Consider the following 14,082-nt stretch of genomic DNA (forward strand, 5'->3'; position numbering starts at 1 on the left):
TTTCACAGGGACTGTCCCAAGACTGTGGAATGGACTCCCTGGGAACTAAGGACCATTACCAACCTCCCAGCCTTCCATTCCAACTGAAAAAACACATCAATTTGACCTTGACCTATGACGCCTGTAACATAAGAACAGATAGAACATAAACAGAAGTGAAGGTGGGCAGGGAAATAAAGGACAGGAAAACGTGCAGGCAAGGTAATGGAGGGAGATTCAAACCTCTGGCATTGCTGGTTTGCATTTTGATAGGGTAAGTTCTGCCCATCATCTTTCTAAATTCCATTTAGTTCATGGTGAACTGGGTAGGTATGAACTTGGTATGAAGTGACCTCTTCCTGTTCTGAACAGACAAAAAAGTTCCCATAAGGTTTGAAAATACATAGGATTGCCCTGGTGTCCCTGACCAAGATTGCTCTTGCTGTTCACATGTTTTTCAGCGTTTTCCATTCTCCACTGCAGCAGCAGCATTTCAATGTTATTGAATGTAAATAATTTGTTGAGCAGTTTGTGATCCTTCAGAAGCAGGTAGGGGAATATGACACAGAAATATGAGGTACTATTATTCTCATTATCTGATTTAAGCACTGGGAAATGGGTGGTGTATTGACACTTTAAGCACAACCTTGTTGACAGAGCAAAGGATGTTGGTTCTGAGATGTTAGGCAGTGATGCTTGGATGTGCAGAGAATCCTCTGCAAAAAGAAGAGCATGCCAGTATTGAACACTGCTTGTGCCAGCCAGCTTGCAGGATTGATTTGGCATTTGGTGCCTTGGTAGAACCTGCCAGTGTGTGTGGTGGAAGAGGAGGGAATAGAGAAGAAAAACACATAGAGGTTTAAAATAAAAATGTAAATTTATTTGCTGTGTGCCATATGGACTCTGGTGTTTTGACAAAAATAAGGCCAAAACTAATCATGCCAGGTTAGAATTTTAGTTCAAAAACATATGTATAATTGTTCCCATGGGTCTTGAGTTCAGTTACAATTTGCATGTGGAGAAACAAGATTTATTTCTTAACCTGTTCAGATTCTAGCTTTCTGCTCTACTACCAGTTGATTTCCCACTTATCATTCCTGTATTCTTTGTGTATATACTAGATATTACTTTGTGTATATTACTAACTGTAATATAGTTCTTTGTGTATATTATGAACCGAAACCCGGTGGGGTCCTACTCACGATTGGGCAGTAGGCATTGAGGGTTACAGGTTGTACAGACAGGCTAGAGTGGGGAAAAAGGGGCGGGGGGGTGTTGCTGTCTGTGTTAAGGAACAATAGACATCCTCTGTAATCAGGATGGGATCGGAGGAGGGCCAAACTGAGGTACTGTGGCTCAGCTTACAAGGGCGGTCAGGGGGAAAGGGACTTGGTAGTGGGGGTCCACTATAGACCGCCACACCAGGAGGATGAGCTAGACTTGGAATTTTCCAGACAGCTCTCAGAGGCCATATGGTCGAGAGATATGTCATGGGTGACCTAAACTAACCTGACATCTGCTGGGAGAAGCAGTCGGTCAAATCTAACCACTCACATAGGTTCTTAACCTGCATACAGGACCTCCACCTAATGCAGGAGGCATACGATCCCACTAGGGGAAATGCCTTGCTGGACTTGGTGTTAGCTACAGGGGATGACCTGGTGGGGATCTGCAGGTACAGTAAAAACTGCATTATTTAGCACCTTACAAACTGGCATGCTCTATTAACCGGCATGCCAGCTTGTAAGGTAAAAGCGAAACCGGAAGCACCCACTGTGGCAGTTCCAGTTTCGCCGAGCCCCCATGGCCTGTGACAAAGCAGCCTGCGCAGGGCCCCCCTACCTGTCCCCTAGCACACTGATGCAGTGGGAGGGGCAGCAGTGCACTGGTCATAGCATAAGAGGTGGCGGCCCAAACAGGCAAAGACGCCTGTTCGGGCCTCTCAGATAACCAGCATATTGGGTTATTTGGCACCCCCCTTTCCCCAGGGTTGCCAGATAACGAAGCTTTTGCTGTACAAGGTAACTTAGGGGATAGTGACCATCGATTGATTGAATTCACTGTCTGGCGAAGGGTGGGTAAACTAATTAGCAGGGCTGAAGTGCTAGACTTCAGAAAGGCTCAGGAGATTAGTTAGTGAGGCATTAAAGCTCAAGAGCATTGGTGAAAATGGGGGTCCAGGAAGGGTGGTCATTCCTCAAAGGAGTGATCCTATGGGCACAGAAAGAGAAAATCCCATTGCGCATAAAAGGGGGAAAAGGGGCCAAGAAGCCCTCTTGACTGAACAGAGAAGTCCAGGAAAGCCTAAGGCAAATAAAGAGGTATACAGGCTGTGGAAACAGGGGGTAGCTACCAAGGAGGAGTGTACCTTCCTGGCTTGCACTTGCAGGGAATCAGTTAGGAAGGCCAAAGCAGGATTAGAATTTAGGCTGGCAACAAAAATTAAGGACAACAAAAAGTCCTTCTTCAGGTATATAGGAAGCAAAAGGAAGGTGCAGAATAGCATAGGACCTCTATAGGACAAATGCAGGAAATTGGTGACAGAGGGGCGGACAAAGTGGAGCTCTTCAGTGAGTTCTTTCCATCTGTATTGCTAGACACAGACCAAGACAAATATCCCAATTGGATCATAGATAGACACAGGGGGGACACCAGCCTACCAACTGTTAGTGCAGACTTAATGAAGGGGCACTTGGAGGGGCTGGATGTGTTCAAATCAGTGGGCCTGGATGAACTTCATTCAAGGATGCTGAAGGAATTGGCCAGTGTTATAGCAGAGCCACTGGTATGGCTGTTCGAGCACTCATGGTGTTCTGGTCAGATCCCAGAGGATTGGAAAAGGGCTAATGTGATCCCTATTTTCAAGAAGGAGAGGAGGGAAGAACCAGAAAACTACAAACTAGTTAGTCTCACATCTATCCTTGAAAAAAATCTGGAAAAAATCATTAAGGATTACATTTGTGGGAACCAAGCAGGGGAAATAATGGTAAAAGGAAATCGGCACGGGTTCACTGCAGGTAGATCCATCCCAACTAACCTTGTTTCTTCTTATGACCAGGTCATAAAATGCTTAGACACAGGAGCTGAGGTAGATGTCATCTACCTAGACTTTAAGAAGGTCTTCAATACGGTATCTCATTCTGTTCTCATAAATAAACTGAGAAGCTGTGATGTATATGGTTACATGGTCAGGTGGGTAGTAAATTGGCTTAGAGGTCATGCCCACAGAGTGGTGGTGGACAGGTCGATATTGACCTGGAAAGATGTGCACAGTGGAGTCCTACAAGGCTTGGTGCTTGGACCGGTGCTATTCAATGTCTTCATCAGTGACTTGGACGAGGACGTCGAGAGCGCCCTGTCCAAGTTCGCAGATGATATCAAATTATGGGACAAAGTTAACACACCAGAGGGTAGGGAACAGATCCAGGCAGATCTGGACAGGTTGGAAAAATGGGCAGAATGAAATAGGATGCAGTTCAACAAAGACAAGTGCAAAGTGCTGCACCTGCAAAGAGCCACCAACATGCTTATAAGGCTGGGGGATGACCTTCTCAGCAGTGCAGCAGCGAAAAGGGATCACGGATTGACTCCAAGATGAACATGGGTTATCAATGTGACAGAGTGATCAGCAAGGCTAACCGTACTTCATCATGCATTAGTAGGTGCACCTGATGAAAAGGCCCAGGGAGGCGATGCTTCCCCTCTGTGTGGCACTGGTCAGGCCACAGTTGGAGTATTGCATCCAGTTTTGGGCGCCACACTTCAAGAGGGATGCGGAGAATCTTGAGAGGGTTCAGAGGAAGACCACTTGTATGGTCAGAGGCCTGCAGGCAAGGCCCTACAAGGAGAGACTGAGGGACCTAGATTTCTTCAGCCTTTGCAAGAGAAGGCTGAGAGGTGTTCTTGTGGTTGCCTATAAATTCATCAGGAGAGGTCAGCAGGGAATAGGAGATGCTCTATTTACTAGGGCACCCCCTGGAGTAACTAGGAACAATGGCCATAACTTCATGGAGAGCAGATTTAGGTTGGACATTAGAAAGAGCTTCTTCACAGTAAAGGTTGCCAGAATCTGGAATGAGCTTCCAAGGGAGCTGGTGCTCTCCCATACCCTGGAGGTCTTCAAGAAGAGACTGGACAAGCACCTAGATGGGGTCATCTGACCCCAGCACTCTTTTCTGATCAGGACAGGGAGTCAGACTCAATTACCTACTGAGATCCCTTCCAGCCCTAACATCTGTGAATCTAGATAGAGATGATAGTGATTTTAGAGGATGATGCTATTTCTATTGAAATGAAAACTTTTCATGGGAACACATGGGGTTTGACATAATTTTTTTTCTTTTGCCCATGATAGAGCACGAGAGAGGTAAACTGAAAGGAAGATGTCAGTGCATCTTATAGCTTTGTGGTTATGGCACTCAGAAGGGATATGGGAAGCCTAGATTCAAATCCTGATTTTCCTGATCAAACATCTGACAATTTTAAGTTTGGGGTTTTGGTTTGTTCCATTGTAGGGTTATGAGATAGCAAGAAAGTACTAGATTTTTAAATCCAAAAGGGATGATTATGATCATCAAATCTGACCTCTTGGGCTAAGGACAGACATTACACATAAACCGGTTCAAGTGAACAGAAGCTGGTATAGACCTGTAACATAACAGATATTCAGTGCACATAAACCAGTTTCAAAATGGCCAAAACCAGTTTGAGATAAACCTGGTTCAATGTAGTATCAGACTTATCTGATTTGGTTAAAAATTAAATAAATACAATTAATAATAAAATTAATAATATTATTTCCATAAATATATCCAATCAAATTAATAATTTCCTTTTGGGATTTTCTGTGATTTTCATAACAATAGCATCTAGGCTAGGGACAGACATTACACATAAACTGATGTAAGTTATCAGAAACTGGTTTCAACCTGTAACAGAATTGATGTTCAGTACACATAAACCAGTTTAAAAATGGCTGAGACTAGTTTGAGCTAAACCTGATTCTGTGTAGTATCAGACTCATCTGATTTGGTTCAAATTGGTTTATACAATGTCTGTCCCAGACTCCTTCCTGGTTTAACCTAAAAAAGATTCCCCCAGCATCCTGGCATGCTCTTTGGACTGCTATTAAGTTATTTCAAAGTTTAGCTGTGATTGAATCTAATATTTATGCTCATCTGATGACAGAGATAGGAGCCAGGCACAAAATGCAAATATGGATCTGCATGATTTCAGTGTTTGAAAATATTCACATATAAGATTTTGGCTTGGAACAATCTTTAATTTATTGTACCACAGCATATCTAAGGCCTTTGAAATATATATTGCTGACCAATCTCAAGACTGGCTAATTTGTTTTCACAAACCTTCCTCCTCCTGCTGAATACCCGCTCCTTCCCGCTTGAACCAGGTTTACCAACCCAAGACAAATTTTTACTGACAATTTTTTTTCCAGTAAAATATGTTTTATTTAACATAACTGTAACCCTTCTGCCAGGCCCTGGACAAGGCTCTGACTCAAATTTTGGGTTTAACATGAACCCAAACAAGAAAGTTTGGTTTTCGGTAAAAAAAGTCTTCAGATTATCAATAAAAAAAAATTTCTTGGGTTGGAAACCATGCTGCCATCAACCCAGGATTCCTACTCATCACAGCATCCTGACTTCATCGACTTAATTCCCCAGCATGCTGACCCCTCAACTCACCCTTAGCCTTGCCTCTTCCAGCTCTGCACTGCCATCCCAGTATGGACCCCCTTGAGAAAAATGACTGTCTGCCTGCCTTTGAGCAGTGTTAGGCAACAATGGGATGCAGCAGCAGCAGCAGGGCACAGCTGGTGGGAAAGGGGTTACCAGCTACAAAGCCCCGAGAGAATGCTTCTTGCAGGATGCTGTGCTCCTCCTCAAACACCAAATGGGACTGCTCTGTTCTGTCTGTCCTTAAACATCTAGTCTTGCTAAGAGACAGAGTGTTGATCAAATTCCTGTTGCCTAGTGTTTTTATGGTTGGCTCAGTTCTGACTAAATTCCATTTTTTGTTGCTCACTGTACCTTGCAAAACTCAGAAAAATGGACAAGTGATAATTCATAATTATACATTTAAATAGCTTGTGGTATTATGAAAACAAAATACAAAAAGCCAGTATCCTGAAAGTTGAAATCTAAGGGGCAAAAGTGAGGACCTTTATAAAAACAAGATGCAGATTTAATGCAACTATCCTGCCAAGCTAAATTTTAAACAAATTATACATACATCACTGTATTGCACCTGAGAGATGAAGCAGTTTAAAAGGTCACTGTTCAACATTTGAGCACAAACAATAGAAACACAATGTTTGTTTAAGACCGTTGGACAATTGGTCTGTGGGGGCTGGTATCTTGCCTCAGTAATTGTCCAGTCCCTAATGCTTTGAAGGCTAGTAGGAAAACCTCATTCTTGCATAAGGCTAGCTATCAGGTAAAAAGCAGTGCATTTCTGCCAAAAATGAATTAAACATCTCCTGCCCCTCCCCCCAAAATATTAGTAAACCACTTTTTTAATGCAAATAATTTGTTCTCTGAGATCCTTTGTACACACCACAAAATTGGCCTTTAAATCGGCTTAAATGCCCTTTTTCACTGCTTTAATGGTGTTGCTGTTTACACTGTCAGCAGCATATTGCGCTTTAAATGAGTTTCAGGGATAGCAAAATAAAACACCTCCGAGCTGTTTTAGTTTGCTACCTAACAAAGTGCAACAGCCTTGGAAGGAAGCACTGGACCCTGTGCAGCTGAGGGGCTGTGCAGGCAGCCTGTGCAAAGAGGTTCCACTGAATAAAAAAAAAGCAGTGAGCCTTTTTTTTTTTTCTTTCTCCCTGGAGCCTGCCTGCCTGAGCTGTGTGGGGTCCAGTGCTTCCCTCCACAGCTGCAGTGACCCCCAGGACTGTCTGGGCTGGGTACCTGTGGGCAGGTCCTGCCTCGGAGGTCCTGTCGCTGCAGAGGGAAGCACCAGCTCCCCTGCAGTTCAGGGAGTGCTCGGCCTGCTGGCAGGTTGTACTCTCTCTGTCCCCCCACTGCCGGAGAGGCAGGTAAGGATCAGGCCCGACCCTTGTGTACACACCACAGAGGTTTACTTTGGTTTAATTCTCCCTAAACTGAAGCAGTGTTTTCAAAAACCCACCACTTCGATTTAGAGAGAATTAAACCGAAGTAAACCCCCATGGCGTGTACAAGCAGCCTGAAAAGCTCAGTCTCTGGGTGGCTGAAACTGTTCATAGATTTGGGTCAAATTCAAACAATACTCTTGGGGGTCTTCAAGAGGAGGCTGGACGGATATTTGGCTGGGGTGATATGACCGCGGTACCCATTTCTGCCCGGGGCAGGTCTGTTTAGGTCTCTTCCGACCCACAGCACTATGAAACCCATGAATAATTTCAACCTTAACAAAAATGAGAAAACATTTGGAAATTTTACCATAATTCATTTCAGCAGTTCTAAAATCAGACCTTTTTGATTGGTTGGACAAACTGGAATATTCAGGCTTCTGTGTTGCCCTTTCATCTCGTTGCCTGGATTGGATGCTTTCCTTGGAGCTGGGAGACTTAATTCAAATCCCTTCTCTGCCTGATTTAGAACAAGGACTTGTTCCTTTCCTTATCATTGGGCTACAGGACTAGAGCTCATTTTTTCCTGTTGAAGGTATTCCATTTTCCATGGAGAATTGAATATTAATTAGGCATTAGGCAAATACAGTGATCCATAACTTACTGATTAGGTCCTCACTGGAAAGATGGACACCTGAGTTTTGGTACCTACAACAATTGATATTTATTTATGATAAGTGGAACAGTTTTTAGAGGAGGGATTGAGATATAGATGCCTACTTACCGTATTTGCCTTTGGTTAGGGTACTTACTTAGGAAGCAAGGCACCTGAGTTCAAGTCACTGTTCCAAATTGGATGGAGATTGGAACCTAGTTTTTTTTCCACATGCTGAATGCAACTCCTGACACTGGGTGATAACGTAGAAGGGGGTAGGATCTTGACAACATTTCAACCTCCTCGTGAACGTTACTTGAGTCTCCTTCTAACTGTAGCCCTTCATTTTCAAGTTTCTGTCTTAAGAATGGAAAAATGCCTGCTAGCAAAACAAAAGCAGTTATTTTTAATTTTTTTTGAACTGATCATAAACAGAAACCCTAGTTATTTACACAGCCTTCCTTGCAAGTTTACAAATTAACATTAAAGTAGTTTGGATCAGATCTTGTGGACCAGTTCTCACAGAACTGGATCATGTTCTGTATGTTTGCATCCAAAAAAAAGCATAGTGAAAAAGAAGGTTAGAAGAAAAGTGTTGAAAAAATAAATAATACATAATAGATGATGCAGTTTTGGCCATTTTGGGGCAATAGAATACCACAATAATTGTAAACCCAAAACAGAGATATATGCATAAAAACACTGTGTTAAAATCTTCTTTCATTTATAGCACCATGAATCTATCATGGTTCCACCACTATCAACCAGATTACTCTGGATTTCTGCAGAACTAAGACCAGAACTGGACTCCACCTTCTGTGTATTTTGATCACTTGCTATGTTATTTATGCTTTAGTTAGTAGAATAAATACTATCATTTTAACTTATTTTTAAAACAAAATATTTCAGTGTTACTTAGGCAGAAACAGAGGCTAATGTGTCCAGCTCACAAATAGCTTATTACTATTCGAATACTCTGTAGATAAATTATATTAAAAGAAAAAAAAGTGTTTCAGCTTCCGAATCATTCTAAATGGAGACTTAGCTCTAAGTAATCAAAATTGCTTTGGTTGTGCATAGCAGCATTAAAAGCCTTGTCCACTAATTGAGTGAAGCGGCTCCAGTGAAGCAGCCTTGCCCCCTCATTATGCGATCTTGCAAGTGCTGTTTGTCATCGTCGCTTGCCGGTCTCAATCTAACTGTACTGCTGGTGCAAATTAACAGTAATTCGTTATGACATGCTGTGTCCTTCCACTGAAGCAACAATATGGAGCTAGTGCCACTCCCCTCTTCTACCCTTTCTGCCTCCCTCCCTCCCAGTTCCCAATCCGAGTGCAAGATATCACCTCTGACTTAGCCTTCTAACTGCTCTCTACTAACTGGTGTGTCAGGATGTATTGTGGCTTGACTGATGGATAGTACCCAATGCTCTTGCACTGACACATTATAAAGAGATATGTGTCAAACAATAGGCAGTGCTATCTGGCACCTTATGCAGTTTCAGTCCTAATGGAGTACACGCACTTCAGAGGAAAGCTATGTGTGTTACATACATACAATCACCTTCCTCCTTTGGCAACCCACGCTTCTCATTTACAGTAAGTTTGCTGAAGCAAGGAAGATCACTACTAGGTAATATTTTAAACTGAGGTTAACAAATTGTATTGAATTTTGATTTAATAAGACAATTATTGTACATAAATGCAATTGATTATTAAGCATTTTTCTTTACTTGCGTCTGGACAGCAAGAATTATTCATGTAGCAAAAGCACTGGGCAGGGACTCAAAGCTGGTTTGTGTTGTTACTACGTTGCAAACTTACTGTGCCAGGCATTAGAGCACTCAGGCATGCCACGCTGCTCTGCATGTGCTTCCTCCCCCATTGGGAGCTGTGTAGCTGCCTCATATGGTGCTGGAGTTTGGCTAATTGGCTGAGTATCATAGTAATGCTAATTAGCCCAAATGCAGCACCATGCAAACTTGTCTATACTGCTTCTGGGTGGGGATATAGGGTGTGGAGAGCTGCACAGTGTGTTTGACTGTGCTGCTGCCTGGCATGTTAAATTTGCAAAGTAGGCATTGACCTCTGCATCTGAATTCAGTTCCATTCTCTGACACAGGTTTCCTTTGTTACCTTAAGCAAGTCATTTACTCTCCTTCTGAATCATAATTTCTGCCTCTCACTTTTTGTCTGTGCTATCTACATAAATTGTAAGCTGCTTCATGCAAGGACTGTCTCTAACCTTGGATATGCACAGAAGCTAGTACAAGGGAGCGCTGATCTCATTTGGATTTTCTGTCCCAGATCTTTATCTGATATAAATTTGTGAGTCCAACTGATACCACTAAGCATGTTTGAGAGGCCTATCACATACCATCTTCATCATTATCCCTATTGTTATGCAATATTATATTACTGTAGTGCCTGGAGATTTAAAGCTTTCATGTAAATGATCATAGCTGTGTTTAAAGTTGGGTTCTTCCAAACATATGCTTTAAATTCTAAACAAAGAATCTTTTAAAAAATGTAGATGAATATTTTTATATTTTTTTATTTTTAGAATTTGTCTGGATAGAGAGACAGCTACCCAATAAGGCGTGACCGAACTACTTCACTGCTGCCTTTTGCATGTTTGATAAAAACAACTTCATATACTAACATGTCGATCAGCTAGAGGCGTTGGGAAAATCAAAAAAAATTCCCACAAGACATTTAACATGAAAAATATTTGAAAAAAATTATTTTCTCAGAGAAGTTTTGAAATGATTTTTAACATTTTTCAGTTTTATTCACTTTCTTTAATTTTCACTTTGACTTAAAATATTTTGGTTTCCTTCAAAGTTTTGTTTGCTGTAAAACATTAAAATGAAAATATTATTCTGTTTTAAAACCTCACTTTGAACTAAAATATTTATTTAGACATTTACAGTGGCAAAAATTGCATTAATGCTCCTCATTAAAATAACTCACTTTTAAGTCAGCCCTACATTTTGGGGGAGAAATCTTTCTGCCAAAAAATATTCCAGCTGTTCTAGTCCATATGACTAGAACTGATAAAAATATTTAGTTGAACAATATGATTTTAAAAAAAACAAAAAACTATTCCTTCAAAAGGTCCCAAAAGTAAAAAAAAAAAAAAAAAATTAACTAGCTTTATTGAAGGTCAGTAGACTGAAAAAAAATTAAATAGAATTTCCTTATACAGATCCTTTTAAATGAGAATCTTCATTTTGAAATTTCAGAGGTTTTATTGAACTTTAAGTTTTCAGTGAAAATTGTAAGAGTCTGTAACCTGCCAACAGAAGAGTCATAGGTAAAGGTATCCTTTTGTTGCTTACTGCAATGAATGAAGGGGTTAGCAGGCAATCCAGTAAGAAACATAATAACAATAATAGTAATAATAATATTTCCTGGGTTTTATATAATACCTTTAATCAGTAGGTCACAAAAGGTCTTTATCATTATTTATTTTTAAAGAGGGGGAAACTGAAGCTGGGGAATTGACTTGTTCAAAGTCAATCAGCGGATTGTTAGTAGGACTGGGAGTAGATTCCGTATTTCCCAAGTCCCAGTCCAGCCTTAGTTCTTGGAATCATATTCTTATGTGACAAACTTTCATTTTTAAAAAAGTTTCTAGCGATAATAATTGCAAAAAAACCCCCAAAAAAACCCAAGGATGAGAGCACCAACAGTTCAAAAGATAGAAAACAAATTAAAAGACACCAAAATTTTATTATGATTTTAAATGTTATGGATTTTTTTAATCCAGTCACTATTTATTAGGGCCTGAGTTATGATTTTTGGTAAAATTGGTACCAAAATGTTCCGTCACCTAAAATGTCACACTTGAGAAAGCAAGCTTCTGAGGGCAGGTTCAGGCTCTAGAGACAGTATTTCTTGAGTTGTTTTGTGGCAGGTATTCCTAAACCGCAGCTATAAAAGTAAAGTAACACTGAGAATTGTGTAAATTAGCCTACTGTGCCCTCTGTGGTGCTGAATGAGTTAACGTTAGCTCAGGTATCCCTTCACTTCCCTGCAGTCACTTGCAAACTACAGCTATGAAATGACCTCACTGTGGACTGGGGAGAAGTGGTTTGTTGAATTATGCTCATGAAATTGCCTCAGGTCTTGAGTTGCCAGGATACCTGATTCCTCATCAGGGATCTAATCCACTGCCCATTTTAAGAGAATGGCAAAACCCCTCTTGGCTTCAGTGTAGGCAGGATCAGTCTTAGGTGTTTTAGGGCACTTACAATTTGAGTCAAATGTACATCAAGTTTCTTGAACTGGGGTAAACATATCTTTAATTTATATTGCATATAATCATTTTTTTTATTACAGCTAAAAGTGGTTAAGTACAATCAGGTAGCTATTGTATAATTTAGATGCCTGGTGATTGTTATTTAATAATAACAACTTACATGTATATAGTGCTCTACATCCCAAAGGGATCTCAAAGCACTTTATAGACTCAATAATGAAACACATATAAAGTAAAACATTAATTACAGTCACACCTACATTGAAAAATATGAGGATATAAAAATGCTGGCAATCGAGGGCTCTCTCCTGCTACCATTTGAATTCAATAGCGAAGCACAACTGGAGCCCTACTTATTGTGAAGGGAGTTCTTCTAGCCCCCATTGTAGTTATTATCTCTATGCAGGTATTGAATTGAGAGAGAAAATGGTGGCAGTACTCTTAAGAGCTCCACCCATGAAGTCAACTGCACTTAAATGAATCACCAGAACGAGGTGCCAGGAACAATAGATGTTTATGGTGTTCAGAATACAGTCAGACGTGCTCTCTGGGCTCATTGAGTTTGACCTCCTCTCTACAGGAAGCTCCTGGAGATCTGTTGAATTTGGTTCCTTCCTGGCCATGGGGAAAAAATATACGGCAGCATCTTGCAAATGTCACTGGCTGCAGCGTCCAAATGAGAAGATGTGCTGAAAACTGTACACATCCACAAACCTCCCTCTTTTTTTTTTTTACATCTAAATATTAGCAATATTTTCTCTTATCTCTGGAAATGTTAATACCTTGTAGGGATGGTGAAGTTCAGACTTCTCAGTTCTACTGTTTCAGGATCTCTGCAGAGTCATATGTGTGTGCCAAGTCTCACGTATACTACATAGTTCTGCCAGGAAAATGGGGAATATCCCCTAGTCCCCTCAACTGGCCAAATCCTTTCTTTCTGCCAGCAGAATATCACCAGGTCTGTGAGTGACAAGGTTTCAGCATCTGACAGGAGGAATGTGTTGGCTATTGCAGCCCCTTTAGCCACTAGTCATTCCAAGGATGCCATGCACACCCTGCTGCCATGGAGGTGCTGTCATGGAGCTCCACATATGTGCATGTGTGCTAGAAGCCCCGGGTGTCCACTGCAAAATTTTGCTTGTAAAACTTAAATTCTTGTAAGTTTCAGTGTGTGTATTTGTCCTCAAAGCCCCTGTATGGTGGCAGAACCCTTTCACCTGCTGGAAGAGTTGTGCCATTTTTGCAGAGGATAAAGCAAGACTACTGGTGCTGTTTAGCATCTGGCACTTTCCTACGGTTCCTCTTGCACTCCAGCAGCACAGCAGAGCTTACAGAAACTCACAGGTGCATATGAATGATGGCAGTTATGTGGTGGTTGCAGTCCACTGCCAGAACATTTGCCACCAGAGGAAGGTAAATAGGAACAAGGTCTGTGTCTCTGCAGTGGTTTTTTTCTTTTAGAAGCAAAGGAAAAATTGAGGCAAACAAGATAATGGCATGAATGATATAGACAATGTTATGCTGTGGCATCCAAGCTGAGTCATAGTATCATAGTGCTTAGGGTCAGAAAGGGACCTAAACAGATCATCAGGTCCAACCCCCTGCCCTGGGCAGGAACAGATACTAGGGTCATATCACCCTAGCCAAATATCTGTCCAGCCTCCTCTTGAAGACCCCCAAGGTAGGAGAGAGTACCACCTCACTTGGGAGCCCATTCCAGAGCCTGGCAGTCCTTTTTTCAATTGTAATAACATCCAAGAATTACAAACAAGCCATAGTGTCCTATTGTGCTATGCACTGCACAGACAAAGAACAGGAAGATAGTCCCTAACCCAGAGAGCTCACAAATTGGGATTTAGACATGCTCAAAAGGCCGGACATAAATAGGGATGAAGGGGAATCATGCATGTAGTAGGACTACTTACAGAGTAAGTACTACTTACGGAGTAAGTAGTAGTGAGGATGACCAAGGATAGCAAATTCTGGCCTTGCATGCATGAGAGATTATCACATACTATTTTTTTTCTTTAAAAATGTGTTAAAGATATCCAGTGTGTATTACATTCTGGCCGAATCCTGAGGGATTCTAGGAATCCAGTTAAAT

General features: G+C 41.3%; 1 protein-coding gene across 14 annotated transcripts in view; it reads left to right on the forward strand.

The window, feature by feature from the left end:
• Positions 1 to 14,082, forward strand: part of SOX5 (SRY-box transcription factor 5) — a 947,053-nt gene that overhangs the window by 276,823 nt on the left and 656,148 nt on the right. The window lies entirely within an intron of this gene.

Source organism: Alligator mississippiensis, chromosome 4 (genome assembly GCF_030867095.1).
Source record: "Alligator mississippiensis isolate rAllMis1 chromosome 4, rAllMis1, whole genome shotgun sequence".
Classification (NCBI taxonomy): Eukaryota; Metazoa; Chordata; order Crocodylia; family Alligatoridae; genus Alligator; species Alligator mississippiensis.